Here is a 25,249-nt window from a genome sequence, read left to right as displayed (position 1 = left end):
AGGACCAAACGTCAGGGACGTGCAGAGAATGTTAGAGAGGCAGGGGCTGACATTTCTAAAAGGTCCTTTTGGTGGAAATATCGAAAATAGCAGACCTCTAAGCTCACAACGCGTCGCAACACGACGCGTTGTGAGCTTGGAGGTCGGCTATTTTTGGTGCTTGATACCACAATGAACTAAGCATAATAAAGTCAATACTGGAGATGTGGTGTAACTGCATGGATATGGATATACACAGTGAGGGCAATTCTTTCAACATAAGCATTCAAGTTCAGGAGAGTTTGGACAAGGCAATTCTCTTGAAATGCTGCCTTCAGGTATGGCATGGAAAGAGGGCATTTGCATTTCTTTCACTTTAGTAAAAACTGCATTTGGGTTTGTCGCTCTGACATCATGCTCTGATGTCACTGTGATGTCCGGCACATCTTGTCCATGTATTCGTGTATCTCTGAATGTCACGCCTGACACTGTGGCACACAGTTTAGAAAAGCCTCCTGTGGACAGGTGATGAGAATTAGTACTTGTGCTAAAATCACTTATATCAATGCATCTGGTTCGTCCAATGTGATGTCCATATCAAATAAATAAAACATAACATAACAGGTGATATGTGTGGCTGGTTCAGATAGGGATCTCCATGTACAGTATGGGCATGAAAGATATTGTATGGTGTGATGTCATGGGAACCACTCTAACAGAATCCCTTTTATGCCCATATATGGAGATCCCTGATGTCATCAATATTATATATTACGACCTGAGGCGTCTTAGTGTGTGTGTGTGTGTGTGTGTGTGTGTGTGTGTGTGTGTGTGTGTGTGTGTGTGTGTGTGTGTGTGTGTGTGTGTGTGTGTGTGCGTGCGTGCGTGCGTGCGTGCGTGCATATGTAGTCCACCTGAGGCTATGCCTTCATATATACAACACAACATAACCAGCGTTCATTGCCATTGAAAACGACAGCCAGGTGGTTCAGCATGACAGTTAGCCTCGATCAGCACACTCCCCCGCTGAGGGCTAGCTCCCATTTGGTGAGCCCCGACAAGGACAATAATAATCACGGCCGAGTGAGCTTCTGTTCTGTGACAGACGGAACATCGCTGGTGTTCCTCTGAAGAGCGCAGAGCCGAGGCCTGAAGGGTGGAGGTGGCTGTTGGGAGTGGAGGGAGGGGACGGCAAATCACATCACAGGCCTCATCAATGGCTTAATAGAGCATTTGAAAAGGAGTTGAAAAGACACAAATAGAGGAAATACAGACAAACGGAATGTGGGAGAGAAGAGCCAAAGAGAGAGAGAGAAAGAGAGAGAGAGAGCAAATGGGAAACCGTCCAAATGAGTGGTTTGTTGCGGGAGGAAGAGTACAACAATGAAGGGATGAGACACACTGAGTGTGGGGGGAGAGAGAGAGAGAGAGAGAGAGAGAGAGGTGGTGGTGGTAGGTAGCATCAGGGGGTGACAGGGGACAGAGTTGTTGAGTGGCACAGACACGCACACCCCAAAATAGCATCTCTCTCACTCCCCTGCTTGTAATTATTTGTGACAGTCTAAAGAGAGAATGAGAGAGAGAGAGAGAGAGAGAGAGAGAGAGAGAGAAGAGAGAGAGAGAGAGAGAGAGAGAGAGAGAGAGAGAGAGAGAGAGAGGTGCGAATAAGACGGGAGTCGAGATCGAACCAAATAATGGTGGCTTTTCCCCAGCAGATACAGAAGAGTCAGTAGTCCTAGCGTCATCCAGCCCACTATAGTTAGGTCCAGGTCTGTACCGATGAGAGTGCACTTATGGAATCAAATGTTTCCATGTGTACACTTAGAAAGGTATAAACCGCACTCACTTTAAGTTCGTAGGAGTCTTTTTTATTAATGATGCAGCAGCAGCTTAACAGGCAGACAGGCGCGTTTCGGCTCTAGGCCATCATCAGTGTTACTTCCATGTGTACACTCTAAGAGTTAAATTAACACTCATCCTTTTACAGTGTAGATTGGGGTCCCAAAGATACGAAAATATAAGGGTCCATTTGGACCCCTGTTGGGCCCCGGTCCAGGCATTGAGAAACAACAATGCTTGAGTTAACACTGATGTTGTCTGGGGCCAATCTCTATGACAATTCTCTCCAATCGGGTAGTCTACAGTGTTTTCAGTCACGTTTTGGTTAATTGGTATACCAAGATACCAAGTATTTTTGCCTAATGGAAAGCCAATAAAGGAGAGGAGAGTCGATGCAATTAGATTCTGTGCAACAAAGCAGTGTGGAGAATGGAGCGAGAAAAATGGCTGAAAATATATTCATAAACAAGTAATGCCTAAAGGCTAATCTTAATATTCAAGCTGTGATTCTTAAAATGTTTTGGTCTTTCCACCACATCTCTCTACCGCACAGCATGAAGCCAGTAGTGCGTCCGTCTTCAGCGGATAACTTTGTCAGGGGCATCGAGAAGTCGCCATCAGAACATTCTGGGATCACATTCCCGACAACGTTCCCCAGCTCTGTGGGGGGTTGGGACGGGGTGAGTGTGTTTGTGTGTATGTGGGCTGGCTCTTAAACTTTGGGCTGAGTTACAAGCAGACAGTTGAGGAAGAACTGAGCAGTAATTAATTGATGTGAGTGGTGCAGATAGAGTGAGTGTTTTTTTCATCGCTAATAGTGCCACTCTGTGGCGCACAAGCTTGGGCGACGGTTGCATTACTGCCCATCCATAATTGATGCATCACAGCACTGGCTCGCACAGTCCCAGAGAAGAAAAGATACAGTGTGCACTGTGTATTGGGACGCAAGTGCGCGGGATGCAGGAGTTCACTTCACAAAAATGTTCAAAGATTGCAGAAATTGCAGTTCTACTTAAAGGCTCACAATTTGTTGTTATGAGATTATAGATCTACTGTATATACACTATTATGACAGTGTAGTAGGGCATTGATTTATGAAGAAAAAACCCTGCAACAATATAGAGACACACACACACACACACACACACACACACACACACACACACACACACACACACACACACACACACACACACACACACACACACACACACACACACACACACACACACACACACACACACACACACTCTTCTATCCACTATCTTTCTTTACTATTTTGCTATTTTCATTACCATTCTCTGAGTTTATTCGGGGACTATTTGTATTTTATCTCAGTTATCCACACATCCATGCATGTGACAGCCTTGAAGCTTGACGCACGCACGCAGGCACGCACACTTAAATAAGCCGTAACAAAATGATGCACTGTTAGTTCTCTATCCAGATGGATCTCATTTTGTTTTTCCAGATAAAAATCGTTTTAAAGATCACAATTTGACCACAGGAACTGATCTAGAATAATAAAGATACTGAAATATTCGGCAGAGGAAGGAAGATATAATATGGCTACCACCAGCTCTGCAAATAATAAACAAGTTTCTGAACACGACGCAACATAGGACGACACAACACAACAGCCTAAAACTATTCTGTGTCCTCAAGTGCTGACAGCGTCATGGCCTCGATTAAAGACTAGGGACATTTTTAAAGACAAGTGTGAGAAGCAGCAGTGTCTCTCTGCGCCTGTAGGCTGTATTCTATTCAAGTCATAGAGAGGTCATTCAGCTAGATCTCATAATAGCAACTCATTAGCACCATACTGATCACTGTGGACAGATGATCACGCATCACAGTCTACTGAAGTGTCAGTGTGTGCGTGTGTGTGCGCGCGTGTGCTTGGGTGCATGTGTGTGTTGCGTGTACCAGCGCGCCTCTGAGCGTGCATGTGTACTGTGTGGGTATGTACTGTATGTATATAAGTATGTTTGTACATGTACAGTAGTGTGTCTGACTGTCAAATAGCTGCTGACCGAATGTCACCCCTCAACACTGGTGTTTTTGAAGTTTGGGGTAAATAAACCCTGTAACCGCCATAACGTTCCAGATAGTTTGATAACGGAAAAGCAGAAGAGTCCTGAACTGCTTTGAGTATAATCGGGTATAATTGGGTGCCATGAAGGGAACTAACGACCCAAGATCTCTTTGGAATTGATGAGACAAAAAAAGACAAAAGAAGTCCTCAAGTCTAGGTCATCATCTTTTGTGTTCTAATTTCTCTACAAATACAATGAAAGCATCGGTCATTTTAGATCTCTATGTACTGTATATTGGTATAGCACATTAGTTGGCTATTCAAAAAAAGCAGCTATACAAGCTCATAGCACGTCACTTTGTGCAGCGATATGAGCTTGTGGATCTTTTTTTTTTTTTTAAAGAACCCTTGCATCACTATTCACTTCATCAGCAATCTGGCTTACCATCGTCAAAGAAAAGTTCCTCTTCCTTCTCTCATCAGAGAGTCTGTTGAGAGACTTCTTCATCAGTGATGCAAGAAACAGCATTTAGAGTTATGGTCAGGGTTATGAATAATGCATGCCGTCTGACCAATGGTGCTTTTGATAAGGAGCCGTCGGATTATTGCCACAGCAACGTTCATAGCTAATTCAAAGTCATTCAAAATCAGCTGTAAAAGAGCCAATAAGAAATTCTACTCATCAACAGGTGCATTAAAGGACAACTTTCTTTTTTTTTTTACAACAATTCTATTTTTTTATTTTGTCATTTACTGCTTTCTATAATTTTTGTGATTTTAGCTATTTTTATTTCAGTGGGCGTAGGCATACGGACAAGTGGTTAAATATTTCTTTTTAGACACAATAAGCCAGAGATTTCTTTATTACTATCTATAGTAGCCCTCATTTGTCACATCAGCCCATGACAGACAGCAGGGCATGTTGAGATGGAAAGGGAGAGCTAAAAAAAAAACACATTTAGCCACTTGTCCCACTGAAATAAAAATCGCTAAAATCACTAAAACGATAGAAAGTACAGCAGTAAATTAAAACATTTTAACGCTATTTTTTTCTTTTCTCAAATTACTATCTAAAACATGAACAAAGTTGTCCTTTAAGATCATACTGTATGAATAATTATCAATTTCCGTTCAATTCCATTTTGTTACACAGAACACAGCAAAGGCACACACACACCTCTCGCCATTAAGTAAAGCGGTAGATGTGAGATGAATTCTATAGGAGGACAGAAAGAGGGAGGGTCAAGGAGTTCTATTATACACGTTAACCCTGGAGAACTAATCAGTGAGGTATAACAACCAGCTCGGTGGCCTTGTAGTTAAAGTGTCATACCAAAGACTATAAAATGATACCCAATGCATCCCCGCTTGGCACTCAGCATCAAGGGTTAGGGTCATGTCCAGTGGGGGTGTACATCAAGCTGCCTGATAGGCTCCTGACTTATGGGCCACAGGGCTCGGTTCCCAAGGCTGCTTATGTACTAACAACCATGTAGTGAGATGGAGTGAGGAGTACAATACCAGTGGTCTGACATGTTTAGACTATTTATTATGACTCACTGTATACAGTACTTGACATTACTGCCAGTTATTTCCAAAGATGACACTGCAAATGAGTGCTCAATGTCTTTCGAGAATAAATAAAGGTTTGAATGAAAATGAATGAAGAATATCTGTATTCTTCGATGTTGGGCATAATTACCAGATTTCACCAATATTTAGCTCCAACCTTTCAGGGGACAAATCCACCTTAAAATGGTCTGCTTCTCTAGTTGATATTCCTGCCGTTGTTAAGAAGTCACATATCGTCACTGTCGGGCAGAAACCTCTTTTCACCAAGCAAAGCCCTACTTCATACAAGGCTGTTGCACAAAAGTAGTGAAAACCGCCGATCTACAAGCACACAATGCCTCGCGGTGCGAGGCGTTGTGTGCTTGTAGATCTGCTCTTTTCACTAGTTTTGTTCATTTTTAAAACAATAAATACAAAACGAAAGGTTTTGGACATACAAGGTTTCCACCCGACACCGACGATATATTAGAATTTTGTTCACAAATCATACATTTCTCCAGGGAATGAAGCCTTAGTGCAAGTTCAGCTAAGAAAGGCCCACCTCCCCTGGCTCAAACTGTCACGGTTCCTTTCTATCAACAACAGGTCATTTCGTCTATTGCGCCTGTGCTCATAACCAATGAATGCATTTCTCTGCAATCATATAACTGTCATTTGTAATTATGTTCCCCGTCTACAGGACACCCCGCCTCCTCCCCACCTCCACCAGCACCCAGGACCTTTCAGTGGCTCAGCAGTATAAGGGATATTTTACACGTAGAACCGTCACGGCCCCTTTCAATCAACAGGTCATTCTGTCTGTTCGTATGTGCTCATTTGAATGCATATTTCAGCCATATCTGTCATTTGTAATGTAACTGCACATTTGTCACTGTCTTCAGGAGGACATGACACTTCCTCCCACCACCACCAGCATGCAGGACCTTCGCTGGGCTCTGCAGTAGGGGATATTTTACATCTAATCACTTATATTAAATATATAGTAGAGATATTCTTGATGCACTCTGTAAATACAGTATGAAGACAAATGCCCTGGTCAGTGCCAAGGTTTATGCCAATCTTTATATGCATCCATCTGTCTCTGAATAAATCAATCCTTCATCTGGTCTCTCCTGGCTGAATTATTTACAGCTTGATTTTTTCAAAACTGAACCCAACATTGCAATTGCATTAAAACGCACATGCTGTGGACATAAAAGTGGTGTGCCAGTGCAACTTATTTGTGATTATGCATGGGGATAAGAGAGTCACAGTCTGGACATGGGACTCAGTCTCATGGACTGAGTGTGCAGCATCGTTTCCCGATTAGGGATGGGACGATATGAAGATTTCATATCACGATTACTGTGACGAAATAAATTGCGATTTACGATATTATATTATATTTATATTATATAAAATCCATTATCCTTTGCCAAAAAATATCAGATCTACAAGATCCCAATGCGTCGCAACGAGCTTGCAGATCGGCTATTTTTTGGCAAAGACATTTGATAGAGAGTAAAAAAAAAAAACAGTACCTTTTACCAATTATAGAGGGTTTGAGTGATAGCAGATATGCAGCTCGGCAAATAAAAGGTGAATTTGTCCCAGTGCATGACGGAGGACGACATCACGATAAATTAAATCTCCACGATGTGATTATCGTGAGTGTTATTTATCACCATAAACGATAATATCGCTTATCGTCCCATACCTATTCCCGATGCTCCCGTGCTGTTCGCCAGATGGTAGCAGGGTGAACAATCCACTACTGGGGTGACTAGGAATTTTTTACATACAAGGTTTCCACCCGACAGTGGTGATTATCGTTGCCTTTCTAATGTTGAGGTGGAGGTTGTTATCCTGACAAACAATGGGCTCTCATTTACATCCAGTGGATTCCTCGAGAATCAATCAGTCAAGGTATGCTTCAGGAAATGATCGGCAGTAATGTCAAGTATACCATGAGTCATAGTCAGTGGGTTGAACATGCCATAGCTGAGAGCGGCAAGAATGGATAGAGAGGCTGCCAAGAATGTCAGATATGGATAACAGATCTGCAGATGAGATAACAGCAGTACAGATACAGATCATACATACAATAGAGATATCAAAGATACTAGTAAGACGCCCTAAGGGCAAGAAGAAACAGAGACTGACACAATATGTCCATAATATACTGTATATGGATATAGACATGGGCTTAATACTGATGACATCAGGTGTTATATCTGAGACAGTTTTATGACGGCAGTAAAACCATATAGTACTCGAGGCACGGAGCTTCAGGTTAACGTGTCTTTATTCCAGCCGGCACTTCAATACAAGGACATCATCCGGGTCTCCCATCATGCATTGTACCAACAGCTACGGCAAGCAGCAAAACCCAAAAGACATAACATCAGGGATCTCCATATATGGGCATAAAGGGACAATGACGGAATTCATTTGCAAGCGCCACTCGCGTCGCGACAACAACACTGGTTATCATGGGACTGACACAATATGTCCCTATATGGGCATTCCCAGATTATGGTCTTAATATTGATGATATCAGGGATCTCCATATAATGTATCGGGCATAAAAGGGACAAGGACAGCATTGTGTGGTTGCAAATACATTTTCTCTTGAGGCGTGACTGAGTGAACACATGAGCTGCAGGTTTTCATAGTAAATGCAACTTATGGTTGCATTTACTACAACTACAACCTTCCTTCATACTAGAGACATCAAAGAGTCATCATGGCGGAGATATCAAAGATACAAGCTAGATATCAAATATGTTATGTACTGTAGGTCAGGGGTTCCCAAACCTTTTTGGCTCAGGGCACCCCATATTTTTTTATTTTTTTCATCCGAGGCACCCTACATTATATTCATAATTTTCACCTACATCACATTTATGGCATAATTTTAGCGATTATGTTGCGAGGCAAATGTTGAGATAATAGCCATTTTGGTTAGAACTGACTGAAAATAACTTTGTTCTTCAAGTTTAAAATGATACTAAATATATTTTTAACACTTATGTTGCAATGATTTTTTCATTGCAACATGGTTGCCATGGTTACCATAGACTTCCATGTAATTGTGCAATTGTGTAAAAAGTGCACGCCCATGCCTAGATGATGCACCACGTGTGTAGATGCTGTTCACAGCTTTCAAACAAAAAAATCCGCTTGGAAATCCGTTCAGGCATTCATGATTTATCAGCCATTATGTTTTCTTCAGATGTAAACAAACATGGCTGCCATGTTTGAAAGAATGGGTTGGTATGGGGGTTAAACATGCAATTTCGCGATCGCGATCATGCCTAATACATTTCTGGAGGTCCAAAAAAAATTTTTGAAAAAGAAAATTTTGAAAAAAAAAAAAAAGTTTTTTTTTTTCAAAAACGGCCCAAACTCGGGAAACTCGGGGTTGGCACAGCACTAGTACCAATACAAACTCGGGAAACTCGGGGTTGGCACCATATGTGTCCAAATAAATTCCAAATATTATCAAATTATCTCGTGGCACCCCTGGACTGCGGTCGCGGTAACCCAAGGTGCCCCGTCACCCACTTTGAAAACCCCTGCTGTAGATACACCAAAATCCATAAAATAGCAATGCCAGAGATATGAAAGATACCAGATAGATAGATTCAATATACCAGCTACAGTAGATCCCAGAAATACAGATACCAGCAATATAGGTACTGTACCAGCGTGCTATAGCTCATATCCTCGCCCCAGGCCCCTTACATGCTGTGTACTGTAGTAATAGTCAATTATCTTTCTACACAGCTACAGCAGACACAACCGGAGCTACGGAGTCAGACTACTGCCACTTACTTACTGTGCATTACAGAAGAGACGCTATGCTCGTTTGTGTTATGATGGAGTGCCATTAGCGGGTACAGCCATTAAGTGTTGCGTGCATGGAAGATGGATAATTGGAGCATGGGTATGAATATGTTTGTGTCTACACCAATGGGTGTGTGTGTGCGTGTGTGTGCGTGTGCGTGTGTGTGTGTGTAATGTCCCTATGCCTACTGTAAGTGATCTATCTCCATTTGATGAAAACGACTGGAGTTTGTCGTCTGGGCAGCCTTTGGCCTATACAGACTTAGTCCATAGAGCAGTTACAAGCTCAGCATAATAACTCAATTAATTTACTTGCACTTTCTGGAACCTTGTTGGATTTAACCATGTGTAATTACGTGTATGTGAGTGCCTGCAGCCGTGCATACAGTAGTGTTTGTGAGTACAAATACACACACACACACACACACACACACACACACACACACACACACACACACACACACACACACACACACACACACACACACACACACACACACACACACACACACACACACACACACACACACACACATTTCTAAAAGCATAATATACTATATGACAACAAAAAGGACAAAAAAGCCCCCAACTAAAGCGATAAAAAAACAAAACCCAGTGGTGTTATGATGATGATTATCATCACACAAGTGAGCGGAGGAGCTTCCATTCATCATTTCTCTGTTCCTGTTGGTTTCCATGCTGTAGCAAAGCCACAGGCAGGCCTCACACATCCGTCGAGGCGTTGCTAATGAGGTGGGAATGAAGGAATCCAATATTTTGGGATCTATAGCAGGGGCCTTAGGAGGTTACTGCTCAACTCATTCTGTGCCAGATGCCAAAATGGCTCCAAGGTAGCTGTGCCGAGATTTTGTATGTTTTTCTTTACTATGCAATGAAAAAAAAAAGATTTTTTTTTTATAATTTTTTTTCCCCCACAGAAACAGACACAGTTGTTGTGATTCAGTGGCAAAAAGAATTTTGGCAATCGGACAAATGGTTCCAGAGATAGAGCTGTTTGAATGAAAAAAAGTGTCCATCCACTAGAATGGACACACATGAACACACATTTTCTCAATCAGCTAAACGAGGGAGCGAACACACAAACAGAGAAAAGCATCTCTCTGATCTCAGGTCATTTTGAAATCTTTAGAAAAAAAAAAAAAAAAATGATTTTTTTTTTTCTATGTAAAAAACACAAAAACCGTCATAAGCCGTCATTGGCACACAGGGCTATTGGAAAAAAAACATCATAAGCAGTCATTGGCACAGAAGAAAACCAAGGGAAAATGTGCTAAATTGAACAGGAGGAGTAGGATGGCGGGGGCGTCTGTGGCTCAGTAGGCTAGTCAATCTGAGGTTTGAGCCAAAAGAAATTGCAATAGTAATCGTTCAAGGTTTTTTTATGATCCTTAGGGTCATCCAAAAAACATGTTAAAGATTTTCCATTTTATTCTTTTTGGATCAAGGTGAATTCACAGGGTTCAAGTTTGGGTCCCTTCACTTACTATACAGGAAAAAAGACCTCCAAAAAATCTTCTTTATGTAGCATGTGAGGGGTCTAACTAGGGGTTTTTCATGATCCTGAGTCCATTGCAAGCATTTGTTTTGCACGAAAAACATTCCTCGGGCTAAAAATGGACACAACAAAACTGAGCTGACCCTAGAAAAGTGATGACTCATCACTAAACCATAGTTTTGGGGGTCAGTTTTTAGCCAAAGGAATGTTAACCAAGGAATATTTAATATGGGACAGATCCGTCTTGATCATATGACTGTAGAGATACTGTGTACTGATTTGTGTTAATTTTGGGTAAAATCTGAAGGAGTAATATCCAAAAATGTGACTGACATAAATTGGCCTCCTGGTGGCGCTATAAAAGGCTGATGTGAAAAATGCAAGGAAAGGGTTTTTCCTTGGCCTATAGGGAGTGTGGTTACAAAGTTTGAAACTGATCGGTGGAGTTATAGGTAAAACCACGAATCGGCCTGTTATAGCTAGCGCCACCATGAGGCTGATTTCCGAAATTTGATGTGGCATTTCTTCCTCGTCCTAGTCAGTGGGAACATGTGTGCGCGATTTCGTGCTAGAACAGGGCCATTTGAAAAATGTGAGGTTCTGAATTGGCATCCAGGGAGTGTGTGTGCTCATTTAGGCAGCGACCGGGCCAACGGCGCCGGAGATTAGCTGTTAACAAACTTGGAGAACGGACGCACGGACGGACAGGGGTGAAAACATACTCTCCCCTGCCTTCGGCTGGTGGAGACAAAAAACAAGAAAGGGTGACAGCAAGACGAAGTCAGAGTCAGAGGTCAGAGTCAGTACAACTATTGTTCAAGTTAAGTTAGGTAACAGTTGTCCTACAGTTGTCCTTGTCAAGTGACCGTTGTGTGTCTCATTGTATAGATCAGGGGTAGGCAACCTGGCACAGAGGAGGGTGATCACTGGCACACTGGCAGAAGTGTGAAAGAGAGGGTTTATATTTTAAAATCAAATGTTGTTTTAAACGTGGTCAATTAAATTAAGTCGCCTAATTTGCAACAAATTACATCCTGCAAATATGAATTCTACATTCATTAAAACTCTGAACTTTGACTAGGGAGTCAGGGAGATAAGTGCGTTACGGCTCTGAGTCTAATGATCGTTATAACATGTCCTGACAATCAAAATATCTCAGAATTTTGATGAGGTGTCATTAAAATGTATGTTCACATGGCGCACTGACTATCTAGAAAATAAAGACATGGCCCTTCATTTAAAAAAGGTTGCTGACCCCTGGTATAGATTGAGAGCAACCGTCACAAATGACTCTCGCATCTCCGTCCTGGGTAGATGAATCGGTCGTTTCCTCTATTACTCCAGTAACCGAAGATCTCATGGTAGAGAGGGTGGGAGGAGTTATTCAAGATGGAGTTCAGGTTCCTTGCCGTACGCACCCTGGCTACTTCCTCCACCACCTGCAAAGAGGACCCAACGACAGAGCCCGCCTTCCTCACCAGTCTGTTGAGGTTGAAGGTGTCGGCCGCTCTGATGTTGCCCCCCCAGCAAGATATTCTAAAAAAATAACAATAGGATACAATAGCAGTGGCAAAACAGAAATGTGTGTTAATAGGCAAAACTACTAAATTGAGGGTAAAAGGTATCCTAATAATTGGCTACTCAATTCCATGAAGACACAGAAAGACACGTTCTCGAACTATAATGCACTTCAATTTGCAGGGAAAATGTCCATTCAGTTAGGCAAAGATCATCACACAAGAACTCTGAGGACCAGTGAGGCTGCAACCAGAACCACTGATCTACAGTATAATCAATTTGGGATTGATGATGCTATAGTAATTTGTGAGGCTACGGCTTTGGTATTCCCCACTGATCTTTAATAGATTTTAACATTATTTAAACAATCTCTTCCACACTTTACATCTACAACCCCATTATCCAAATTTGATGTTTTATTTATTTTGTTATTTTTTATGTTTTTTAATATATTTTTTAAGCGGTGAAAGCCGCTTCCAAGGAGTGGCTTTGTCTGTCCCGTACAGCCTGTCCCATAGGCTTCCAAGGAGTCCTGTGTCCGTGTCATGTCCCGTGCATGCAGTATTGAGGATTGGTCAAGCTTCACATGACAATTTGGCCCTCCAGACATTCATTAAGAATTCATAAAAAATTAAATATAGAACTAAAACACATAGAAAGTATAGATCTAGAACACAAAATGTATAGATCTAGAACACAGATTTCATAGCTCTAGAACACATAGAATAAAAATTCACCGCTTCACTTCGAACCGAGGTTTGATTTTTTATTTTATTCAGATAATCCTTTAGATGAGCTAAACAGCTTGATCTGCACTTTTTGACTTGAAAATACTTGACACCTTACGGCTTACGCCAAACCCAAAGATGAAAAAGGAGGTATGATCTGGGACATTGCTTAATGTCAACATGACATGTACTATAGGTTTGGCATGGGGATGTCATGTGACTGAAATTGCAAGACTTCATGGTGATGATGTCAGAAAGGGGAAGGTCACTTGTCAGTCAGGAAGCTCACTGGGAATAGCATGGCAAGGTCGGTGTCAGGACACGCACGCACGCACGCACGCACGCACGCACGCACGCACGTGTCTTATCTTCCGACGGGTATGGCAAAATTATGTAGAGCAAGCGCATACATCCTCATACTTCTATTCACCTAATTTAGCTGTTAAATTATTTGTATCCATCAAAAAATATACACTCCTCCATGGGCTGCTCCTTACATTATGATGCCCCGACATATTCTCACGCACGCACCAGTTACAGTTACTTTCTCCATAACCCACACTCTGCACATATATTGGAGCACATATCTTCAAACGGGTAAGGTCTAGTGACCTATAATTAACCCAATGAAATGTATTACAGAATGGAATGTCAGGAAATGAAAGGGCAACAAAAAGAGCGAGGAGGAGAGAGAAGTAAGAAGAAGCCAAACTAATGGGGTGAGACTAGAATGAATTGTGCAACACATATTAGGTTAGCACAGGTCTCGTCCAGGGCCTGTCCAAAGTCAACCCTTCAGCCAAGGGCACAGTGGACCAAAAGAGGAAGCCCTTTATCTCACAAGATCAATATGACCTCACAGAGCTTGTGGAGACACTAGAGGAATATATCTAGAACCTGCCTGGTATGCCTGGGTTCAGAGGTTCCTGAGGCGGAACCATAACCTAAGATTGCAGAGTTTTCACTTCAACCGCCTGGTATAGTTATGAAGTGGTTCAGTGATTAGGAAGGTATCATTGACCACTTAGTTAAAACCTCTTAGTCAAATGGACCCGAGTTAGAAACATACTTTGACTTTTGTTTTTCTTCTGTCTACACCAAAATCTATTCCTGCCAAAAATAGATAATCTACAAGCTCAACAATTTAGGCATTTAGCAGACGTTCTTAATCCAGAGCGATTTACAATAAGCAAAGGTAATAGGCCTACGTCAGTATATCAACATCAGTACATATGAAATGCATAGAAATAACTAGAAAGATGCAACTGGAAATTGCAAGTGTGGTTGCCGTGACGCGAGTCACACCTGCAAATAAATATCTTTGTATCTGTCAGTCCTTGTCCCTATTTGAGCGTGTGTGCTAAACCATTCTGTCCTTGACTCCTTTATGCCCATATATGGAGATCAATATTAAGACCATATCTTGGAATGCCAATATATGGACATACTGTATCAGTCTCATGTGGTTGATGAAGTCAGACACCTATCAGTCATCTACATATATGGAGCTGACTATCATCACCTGGATCTCCATATATGAAGATCACGACACTGACCTCTTCAAACCCTTGATAGCATTTGACATAAGACTATAGCAAAAACGAATTAATTACACACACAAAAAAACAAGAGCAATAATGTCCATTGTTCCCCTTATCCCTGGACAGATGATAAATTTAGTCACAAAATCGAATGATGAACAAAGGACTTCTGTAGTTTGACCTTTATTGAATTTTGGAACTTTGTGTCTCCTTTTTGAAGGTTGCAACTTATATTCTCCATTCAAAACATGGCTAGTGTTGGAAGAAATATTCCTGCCGACCTTCGTATACTGTATACTTAGATGCATAGAGCTTCTGAAGTGGTTGATCAACAATTTATTTGTTCAGTTGTTGCAACAGTTGTGACTTTAGTTTAAGGCAACAGACACACATCCACACCGTCACCAGGTACTACAGTACTGATTTGAAGAACACTCATAATCACAGAAGTGATAAACAAAAGAAACATCTGTCTTCTTGCACCAAAAGATCTTAGACGGTGAAGTACGTTAAGTATATTCCATGCTGTGATCTTTCCATGACAGCAGATGCTCCGTATATGAGCATACCTGGATGATTTGTTCACCATGAAGAGTAATAGGGGAACCGTGTATCTCTGATGGTGCACAGAAAACAATCTCTTCTGTATTATTGAAGAGAGTGGTGCAGCCCAGGATCAAGGTTCAAGGTTGTACTTTATTGTTACGTCTTTTGTACAGGTACATAAGAGTAAAACTTATTTTTGTTCGGTTTCCTTTCAGACAATGCAGTGGTATATATAAAATAACAGCAGAACAACAAAACAACACAACTAAAGATAAAATAATAAGTAATAATGACGTAGGAAAGAGAGTGAGTTCAACTATCTAATGGAAGGATCTAAAACTGTATCATCAGAGTAGCTACTTTAGAAAATATAGACCTTACCCGTTTGAAGATATGTGCTCCAATATATGTGCAGAGTGTGGGTTATGGAGAAAGTAACTGTAACTGGTGCGTGCGTGAGAATGCGCTTGCTCTACATAATTTTGCCATACCCGTCGGAAGATAAGACACACATCAAATGCACCCGGTGCATGAGTGACCCGTGCATGCAGGCAAACCACATGAGAGAGAGAGAGAGAGAGAGAGAGAGAGAGACTGCAACATTCCTAACTGTGAGATTGGTGGGTGTGGGGTTACAGATCCCATGGCCTGGAGGAACGGACCGTTGCCCTGACAACAGGCTGAAGTTGAGTTGAACAGAAGTGGTATAAAAACGCGAATAAATAGCTTGAATTTGGTGAAAATGGAAATCGGGCTCCGTCAGCCTCTGTCTAATGCTAATGGCCAATGAAAAATGTGAAAATTGGGATCAGTTGCTGAAGAGATAAAGGTAGAAATGCATTTGTGTTAGAAAATATTGGTCTCTGGCGTTCCAGTGCGACATTCAGGCAGACATTCCTCAGTATGACAATTGTCAGTATAAAGAGTGAAGACATTAGTAAAACAACATTAGTAGTTAATGCTGAGGAGAGGGTTCTGTTATCCTTTGTACTAGTGAGAAAAGATTAATATACTAATGAATTAAATATGGTTCAGTACATTTCAACTGTACCATCTTTGACACCAGAATATCAGATTTGACTGTATCGAAAGCTGAAGTACTCTCGCGTGATTCCCAATAGACTTGTGGTTTTCCCAATAGACTTAGGCTTTGTAATTCCTTGGACTAGTGTGACAACCGGTGCCCTTCTTATAGGCAAACTGACAGGGATCAAAATTGTCCTAGTTGTACTAACGAGGTGTTCTAACAGTACGTTTTAAACGAAGGACAATGTACTGTATGTCTATAGGTCATTGGCCTACCATCATCCACCTCTGCAGCAGCCTCTTTAAGAGCCTCAAGCATTACTGAATGTTGGAGGGAGGGCTGTGGGGGGGAAGACATGTCTATTAGAGTGAATAGAGTTGTCGTCACTTTGTCTTTACACCACTCTAGAGTTGACCCTCCATCTGTCAAGCTCCTTTTCCCAATTACCCCTAACCCCTGGAAGAGAGGTCACACCTGACGATAATATAACGTCATATAAAATGGAGACATGCTTTAGGGAGATGAGGGACCATCTCATCAACCAGAGAGCCGGCTGGAGGATGAGGAAAGGATGTAAAATATGTGTGAGCATAATTATGAGCCTGAAAATACCAGAACAAATGACAGTGACGTGAATTGCACTTAATGTGGAGGCCATTAAAATGGCCAAGAAAAGAGCCAAGAGTGAGAAACGAGCCAGACCTCTCTCTCTCCATCAAACTTGGAGAAAGGAAAACACATACGAAAATGCGACTGGCTTTATAATATATTTGGGATAATAATGGGGGGAAAAGACCAAAGCCTCCGGAGATAATGAAGGAGGAGTTCTTATCCTCATTATAGACCGGTTACGGGTGTAAGGGTCACAACAATCATTAATTTCATGAAAATTGGCTGCCCAATAACAAAATAAAAATGTTAGGCAATGCAAGGCATTTGGGTTCATGAAAAACTGCAACATGCTGTCCTATTTGTCCTCTAACGTTGCCGTCTTAAATGTTTCATGAAATCCTTTCCTTAAATATGGTCCATATGGACCATGTAGGCTGCACATATCCAGTTTAATCTGTTGTTTCAGGTCTACAAATACAGTATGTAGGACTGCAACAGTTACGGTAATCAAACTAATCGATTTAATCCATCCCTATTTTGGGCTTGGTCATTATTAGGTGAAAAGCAACATTTTCTTTCCAAATGGTAGTTGCTGTTTTTATAGTTGCCAATAGTTTTTATAGTTTTTAAAATTGCCAATCTACAAACACAGTGGTTGTGGATGTTCTGTTCTGTTATCCACCAAAGGTTTTAAATTAAAAAGAAGAGTGCCTTCGGGAGCGTTTGTAGTGACCTGCCCCGACACCCATGACAAAGCCATACACCTTGAGCAATGAGCATTAGGCTAGTATAAAGTAGGCCATAAATATGCCTGCAGGCAGGGGCGTCACACCAAATTCTGGGCCCTGGGTACAAGGATTCATTGTGGGCCCCCCATGAATGTTAACTATTGAAAAATAGCAGATATACAAGCTCACAGCGCGGCACCGAGTGCCGCGCTGCGAGCTTGTAGATCTGCTATTTTTGAAAGATTGTGAAAATGTGTGCAAGAAACCCATGTTTCCATGTCAGTGATGCTCAAACTTTTTCATGTGAAGGACCCCCAAAATGATATTCATGAATTTGGCCACGGACCCCCATCTCAAAATATTTAGTTTTTGGACTACCCCGGAAGCAAAATTTGAGTTACAAATGTTCGCTTAAAAAATACATATTCAAAGATTTGCACACATTTTCACGACTTTTCAAAAATAGCAGATCTACAAGCTTGCAGCGCGGCACTCGGTGCCGCGCTGTGAGCTTGTATATCTGCTATTTTTCAATAGCTAAAGCTACTAGGGCCCCTCCACCTTGGGCCCTAGTGACTCAGTCCCACTTTCCTACCCCTTGTGACGCCCCTGCCTGCAGGAACCCACTGAGAAACGAGCACACACACAGACACAAACACTCGCTTAATAGGCTGCATTAGCCTGTGCTTTTGTTATTTGCAGGTATATACCGTATATTTAGTTTTAGCGCATTTCCCGCTTCATAAGACACAACAATGAAGAGTGATGGGACAGAAGACGCAGCACAAACAAACTTAATGAGCCAATCCAAAAGCCAGCAAGGCCTTCTGTTTCTGTATTCAGCCCCAGCGCTACCTGTGTCATCAGGGGTGTCACACCAAATTCTGGGCCCTGGGTACAAGGATTCACTGCGGGGCCCCTGTGCTTTAACTATTGAAAAATAGCAGATATACAAGCTCACAGCGCGGCACCGAGTAGTTAGTTACAAATGTTCGCTTAAAAAATACATATATTCAAAAATTTGCACACATTTTCACGACTTTTCAAAAATAGCAGATCTTTTTGATATTTTTTAAAATCTGCTATTTTTCAATAGCTAAAGTATAAAATAATTAAGGCCCCTCCACCACCTTGGGCCCTAGTAACTCAGTCCCACTTTCCTACCCCTTGTGACGCCCCTGTGTGCCATTATGTCGCTGCAAACGGCGTCTCTGCAGAATATGAAAACGTAGCATTGTGTGTACCAGTGTTCGCCATTATCTTTTTCCCCAGGCCTGTCGTTTTCACAGTGAGTCCAATAAATACATCCTAAGAGCAGACTGATTTCATGACTCAGTGACTCACTTATCGGTACTGTATACCATGTGTATTATGCACACATGATTTCGGTCAGTTTCATCGTTATGACCGATACAAGTCTTGGGTGTTGTACATGAATGTAGAGGTGGAGGCGGTACTGTAGCACACTGGTTCTCAAAGTGGAGTCCCGGTACATGTTGAGCGGGTTCCAGGGGGTCCCCAGCAACAGGCACGTGCACACAACACATAGACATCAAAGGGGGCTTGAGCCCCTGCCCTTTTATCCGTCTGTACAAAGTGCCCTCTCCAGAGCCCAGACCTAAATGCAGTTTTCACTATGGTGAAAGAAATGCAAATGTCCTCTTTCCATGCCATACCTGAAGGCTGCGTTCAAGAGAATTGCCTAGTCCGGGGGTCAGCAACCCGCGGCTCTAGAGCCGCATGCGGCTCTTTAGCGTCACCCTAGTGGCTCCCTGGAGCTTTTTCAGAAATGTATGAAAATGGAAAAAGATTTTTTTTTTTGTTTCAACGATTTTTTTATCGTCACTGTCGGGCAGAAACCTTGTATATATTTTTTGCAAAGTAGGCCTAAAGCCCTGCTTCATCATACACGACTGACGCACAAAGGTAGTGAAAACAGCAGATCTACAAGCACACAACGCCTCGCACCACGAGGCGTTGTGTGCTTGTAGATCGGCTGTTTTCACTAGTTTAGTTCATTTTTGTAAATGATAAATACAAAACGAAGTTTTGGACATACAAGGTTTCTACCCAACAACGACGATATATAAGACTTTTATAATTCTTTGCGGCTCCAGACAGATTTTTTTTTTTTTTTTTTTGATCCAATATGGCTCTTTCAACATTTTGGGTTGCCGACCCCTGGCCTAGTCCAAACTCTCCTGAACTTGAATGCAGCACCTTATGTTGAAAGAATTGCCCTCTCTGTGTAGAAATCCATGCCGTTATGCCACATCTCCAGTATTGACTTGATTATGCTTAGTTCAGTGTGGTATCACACAGCGAAAATAGACGACCTCCAAGCTCACAACGCGTCTCGCTGCGACGTGTTGTGAGCTTGGAGGTCTGCTATTTTCGATATTTCTACCAAAAGGCCCTTTTAGAAATTTCAGCCCCTGCCTCTATAACATTCTCTGCACGTCCCTGCCCAGCAAAATGATCAGTGAACAAACAGTTAAACCCATTTTATTTAGCAACTATTCAAAAATCTCCAGGTAGCTTATAGATCTGCTATTTTTTAGAAATCTTTTCAAATGGAAGGTCCACGGCCAAATACATGTCAATTTGGGGGTCCTTGACCACTCTGGCAGAGGCTGAGCGGGTGGGTGGGCGGTTGTCTGAGTGATGGGTTGGAATGGTTCTGGGCTCACATTTGCATAAGGAGGCCTCAAACATGCTTGATCATCAGCAATGGAGATTTAGGTATTGATCGCAGTTTGAACGATCACAAACCGCCCCCCAGGGAGGGCTGAAAGAAACATTTGAATACAATGATTTCAAAGGCATCCGTTTCCCCATGAATCAGCAAGGAACCGCACAAATAGGAGGATAAACCGTCCGGGAGCACTCTCTCAAGGCTGTGGAGTTTCACTTCCATCGCCTTATGCTGAAACGTAACCCATTTATCCCTACAATTATTTTATGCTTTAACTATTGAAAATAGAAGATATACAAGCTCACAGCACGCGCCCTCGAGCTTGTAGATCTACTATTTTTGAAAAATCGTCCCAGCATGCACAACATATTTTGAGATGGGGGTCCGCGGCCAAAGACATTTAATTTTGGGGGTCCACATGACATGAATAGGTTTGAGAACAACTGATTTAGAAGGATTTAGAATACATTAGAATCCAGTCACAAATATTCAAATTTGAAAAATAGCAGATATACAAGCTCACAGCGCAGCACCAGGCAGTTGCTGCTGATGAGTAGACGAGAGAATGTCCATATCTAAAAGCACCATTTACCAGTAAGACGCCTAAGGGCGAAAAGCGAGGTTGCGCCATATCTTGGCCATCTGGCCAAAGGGATTTGGTTCCCCTGGCATCACAGGGATCTCCATATATGGCAATAAAAGGGATTTGGTTCCCCTGACATCACAGTCAGGGGACTGGGGAGAGGGGATGGCAGGTTAAAGCACAATTGAACAATGCATTCATTGTAGATCAGCTATTTTCAAATAGCTGAATTTCAAAATGGAATTAAAATAAGGATAAACATTAGGCGATTTGGTGGGGTTGAGGGGGGCTGCCACCCACCTTGTTAGCAGAATGACCAAAATGCATCCCCCTCGTTAGATAGAGATCTTTATTGAGATCGTTGTTGATGTCAAATCAATAACAAATGCATTCCTACAATTTCCAGAGTGTTGGACCACAATAGCAAAAAAACAACAACATTGGTACCAATGGACCTGCTGTACAACTCAACTAATTTATGGTTCTAATTAAGGTCCAGCTGCTATTCAGCCAGCTCTTCATGTCCTGTGTTCCTAGATGCAGTATACCATGACAACCCAATGTCCCTCCTGGGATCAATAATGGTGTATCCATTTAACGAGGTGGGTGCATTTTGGTCATTTTGCTAAGCTAAATCATCCCTCGTTTATAGGAATCCTTAGTTTTATAGTTAATAACCATTATGCCCCATTATATACTTCAGCTATTTGAAATGGCACATCCACTAGCTAAGGTGTTGCATTGCAATCAGTTAGCTTGCAGATTTGCTATTTTTGTTCTTTGTTTGTTTGATTTTAGCAAAGATCTTGCATTTTCTTTTCCCTATTCTGGGTATGTCATTCACATGTCGTGCACATTCGGCAAAAGTATGTGAACATTTGGCAAACATAGCATATTATTGTGAGCTTGCAAATTCTATTTTTGAATAGCAGAAGTATGGCTTAAAAAAATAATAAATACTGTATCATACTATGCCAAGCTTGTGGATGGGCTTGTTGATCATAGATTGTAGATTTTTAGATCAGCGCTATTCAACCTGCGGCCTGTGGGCCGCACGCGGCCCCAGTGGCATGTCTATGCGGCCCGTCATGGTCATAATTGTTTTATACTTTCAGTGTGGACAAATAATTTCTGATGTCATTTTTCAGTTTCTCTCCGAAACAAAATTTGTTTTGTTTTATACAAGACTTTTTGGACTTTTTTGCTATATTGTTTGTTCCAAAAGAAGAAACTTTATCATTTCATCATCATTCCATGACAATCGTTTTGTTCAATGAGGTTTGGCCTTGGCTGTTATCTGTGTTTCCTTAATGTTTAGACTAGTCATGTAGTGTGTTACAAAATCATTCTCTAAAAACGTACAAAATAGCACCGTACTTTTTGTGGTTCCTTAATTTTTAGACTAGTCATTTAGTGTGTTACAAAATCATTCTCTAAACGAACAAAATAGGACCGTACTTTTTAGCTTGCGGCCCTTGGACTTTTGGTATTTTGCTGAGTGGCCCCCGAGCCATCTTAAGTTGAGTAGCCCTGTTTTAGATGGTCCATATGCGGTTAAGAGGGGGAAAGTAGGAGACTTAATACTGTAGACCTCTGGGGAACCCTGGTCAACAAGAGTTCAAGTGGATGATGTGGTATATCTTGTCTACCTGCTCTGTGATGTGGTTGATCACGCATGGTTGGGTGAGTGCATTGGTGGTGGTGGCAACGCATGTCACCAGGGGAGTCGCACCAAATTCTGGGCCCTGGGTACAAGGATTCACGGTGGGGGGTATGTTCTTCATAGGGGGAGGGGGTTTAACCCATTTAGACTGAACGCATTATTTTGTGCTTTAACTATTGAAAAATAGCAGATATACAAGCTCACAGCGCGGCACCGAGTGCCACGCTGCGAGCTTGTAGATCTGCTAATTCTTTTTTTTAATCTTGAAAATTCTTTGTTTTTTTAAACCTATATGTTTCTATGTCAGTGGTGCTCAAACATTTTCATGTGAAGGAACACTATAAAGCTACAGCTACACGTGTGACAGTTATGAACCAAAAGGAGGACTGTAGCTCTGAGAGTTAGGGGTTCCTAGCCAAATGTATACCAAACAAGCTTGTAGATCTGCTATTTTTGAAAAAACGTGAAAATGTGTGCAAATCTTTGAATATTTAAGGGAACATTTTGTAACTAAAATTTTGTTTCTGGGGGGTCCCTGGAACTAAATATTTTGAGATGGGGTCCGTGGCCAAATACATATCATTTTGGGGGTCCAGTTCCAATTATTTTTCTGACATTTCTTTCATTTTGTTTTGTTTCCTTACTTCCAATTTCCCCTTCCCTTATCCTGTATCCTGTTGGTGGTCTCTCTACTGATTGGATACAATGTGTATGAATTTTCGAGCGGGAGAGATGGAGAGAACTCTTGTTACTGAAAAAACAAACAAAAAAACACTCTACTTTGGTTACTAACAGACTAAAGTTAACTATTTGACACTTATTTTTAAAATAACAAAACAATCTCAACTACAGTACAGTACATCTCCTTTCAACGTTCAGGCTTTTGTATATTTTATTTACCATAGGTTGGAGTTAAAGAATTGAAGACCTGTCGATGTGTATTACACTGCCTCTTTGTCCCTCTTGCCCTGCATGAGTCATCCCCTCCTGCTCTCCACTCTTCAATATTAAATCACCTGCCTCCTGCTGCTAGCAGCCTCAGACCACATTAATAATTTAACTTTTATTTTTGTTTTCTTGCACTCGGTTGTATCTCGCTCGCTGTATGAATCCAAGAGTGCGGAAGTCAGAGCACCGATGATTCATTCGCCCCTGAGAGGTGTGGGTGATCCCAGCCTTGAAGTAAAGCCCCGCAGTGCGAGCTTGGTGCAAATACTAATTATAATGTCATTAATCACATGAACCCTATCATCCCTGTTTCAGCGAACATGCGGCGGAAACCAGTGTTGTTTTTGACAGCAAATTTTGATTTAGTTTTAGTCAGTCTTTTGAATAAAATTTAATTTAGTTTTAGTCATAATTTAGTCACCTGAGAAGTTTTAGTTTTAGTCCAATTATAGTCGACTAAATATCCTAAGATTTTATGGCGACTAAATCTACAGTTGATTTAGTCAACTAAAATGTATTTTGGCTAGGCCTTGATGGCATCGTAATGGCTGATTTTACACTTGATTGCGTGCTGAAAATAGCCGATCTACAAGCTCACAACGGGTCGCTGTGAGCTTGTAGATCTGCTATTTTCAGCATGCAACACCTGAGAGCAAACACTCTCTTCAGCACTAGTCCCTCTCTTTTACTTCGTTTTAGTCTAGTTTTTATTTTGTTGACGATATTGTCAATATATTTAGTCTTAGTTTTAGTCATCACAGCTTAGTTTTTATTTAGTTTTCGTCAGTGAAAAAAACGCAGTCGACAAAAAAAAAATCGTCATAGTTTTAGTCGACGAAATCAACACTGCATCACACTATGGCTTTGTGAGTTTAGAATCATTGAACTTTGAGAAAACATTTAAAAACCATAGCTGCATAGATTATCTCAAACCTAGAGATCTAGGTAGAAAATCTAAGATGTTTTTATTGCATACTGTAATTAAACATATTCTTCAGTCTAATCATGAGAAGCAAAAAACTAAATCAATTATGTCAGTGTCTTCAATCATCACTTGTTATGGTGTGTCCTCCTTGACCACCGTATTGATCATGCCATATTGATCGTGTTTGTGATTGGCCTCCTTTTTTGGTATACAGTAGGCACAAAATGATTTATTATCTATTGATCTAACAGGACATATCCTTGGGTAGTTGAGAGGTCAGCAGTGCTGGAAAATAACTAAGTACATTTACTTAAGTACTGTGCTATTTTTAGGCACTTTCACTTTTCTTGGGTATTTCTAATTTTCAATACTTCTACTCCATCTCAAGAGGCAACTACTTTTTACAGTTCTCTGAAAACATGTGTTAATAGTTGAAGATTTTGATTATTATTACAAAACCTTCATTAAACTATTAAGCAGTATTTTATACTTTCTTCTTTGAAAATCTACAAGCTCACAATGCTTCGCAATGAATGTATTGTAGAGCATGTAGATTGGCTATTTGACAATTTCAATAGTTTTACTTTGCACTTTTTATTCAAGTTAGGGTTAGGGTTCAAGTAAAATGAAAATTTGAATGCAGTCTTTTATTTGCAACAGAGTATTAGAGTTCTCAACGGGCCTGAAAATTAAGGCCTGGCCCTAACTGGGCACTAACTTGGCCGTCCCGAGGCCCTACCCAGCCCGACTAGTTAGCATACATTTTAGGCTCTACCCGGCCCGAAAACGTCGGGTCGGTTTGGAAAGAATTTGAGAACTCTATCACAGGGTAATAGTAATAAAATAATTGAGCCCGAGGCCCTACCCGGCCCGACTAATTAGCATACATTTTAGGCCCTACCCTACCCTAAATGTCGGGTCAGGTTCAGTTATAGTCAGGTTCGGGCAGAATTTCTACATTGTGGT

This window comes from Nannobrachium achirus, assembly GCF_963921795.1.
Source record: "Nannobrachium achirus genome assembly, chromosome: 10".
NCBI lineage: Eukaryota > Metazoa > Chordata > Actinopteri > Myctophiformes > Myctophidae > Nannobrachium > Nannobrachium achirus.
This window is presented reverse-complemented; position numbering follows the sequence as displayed.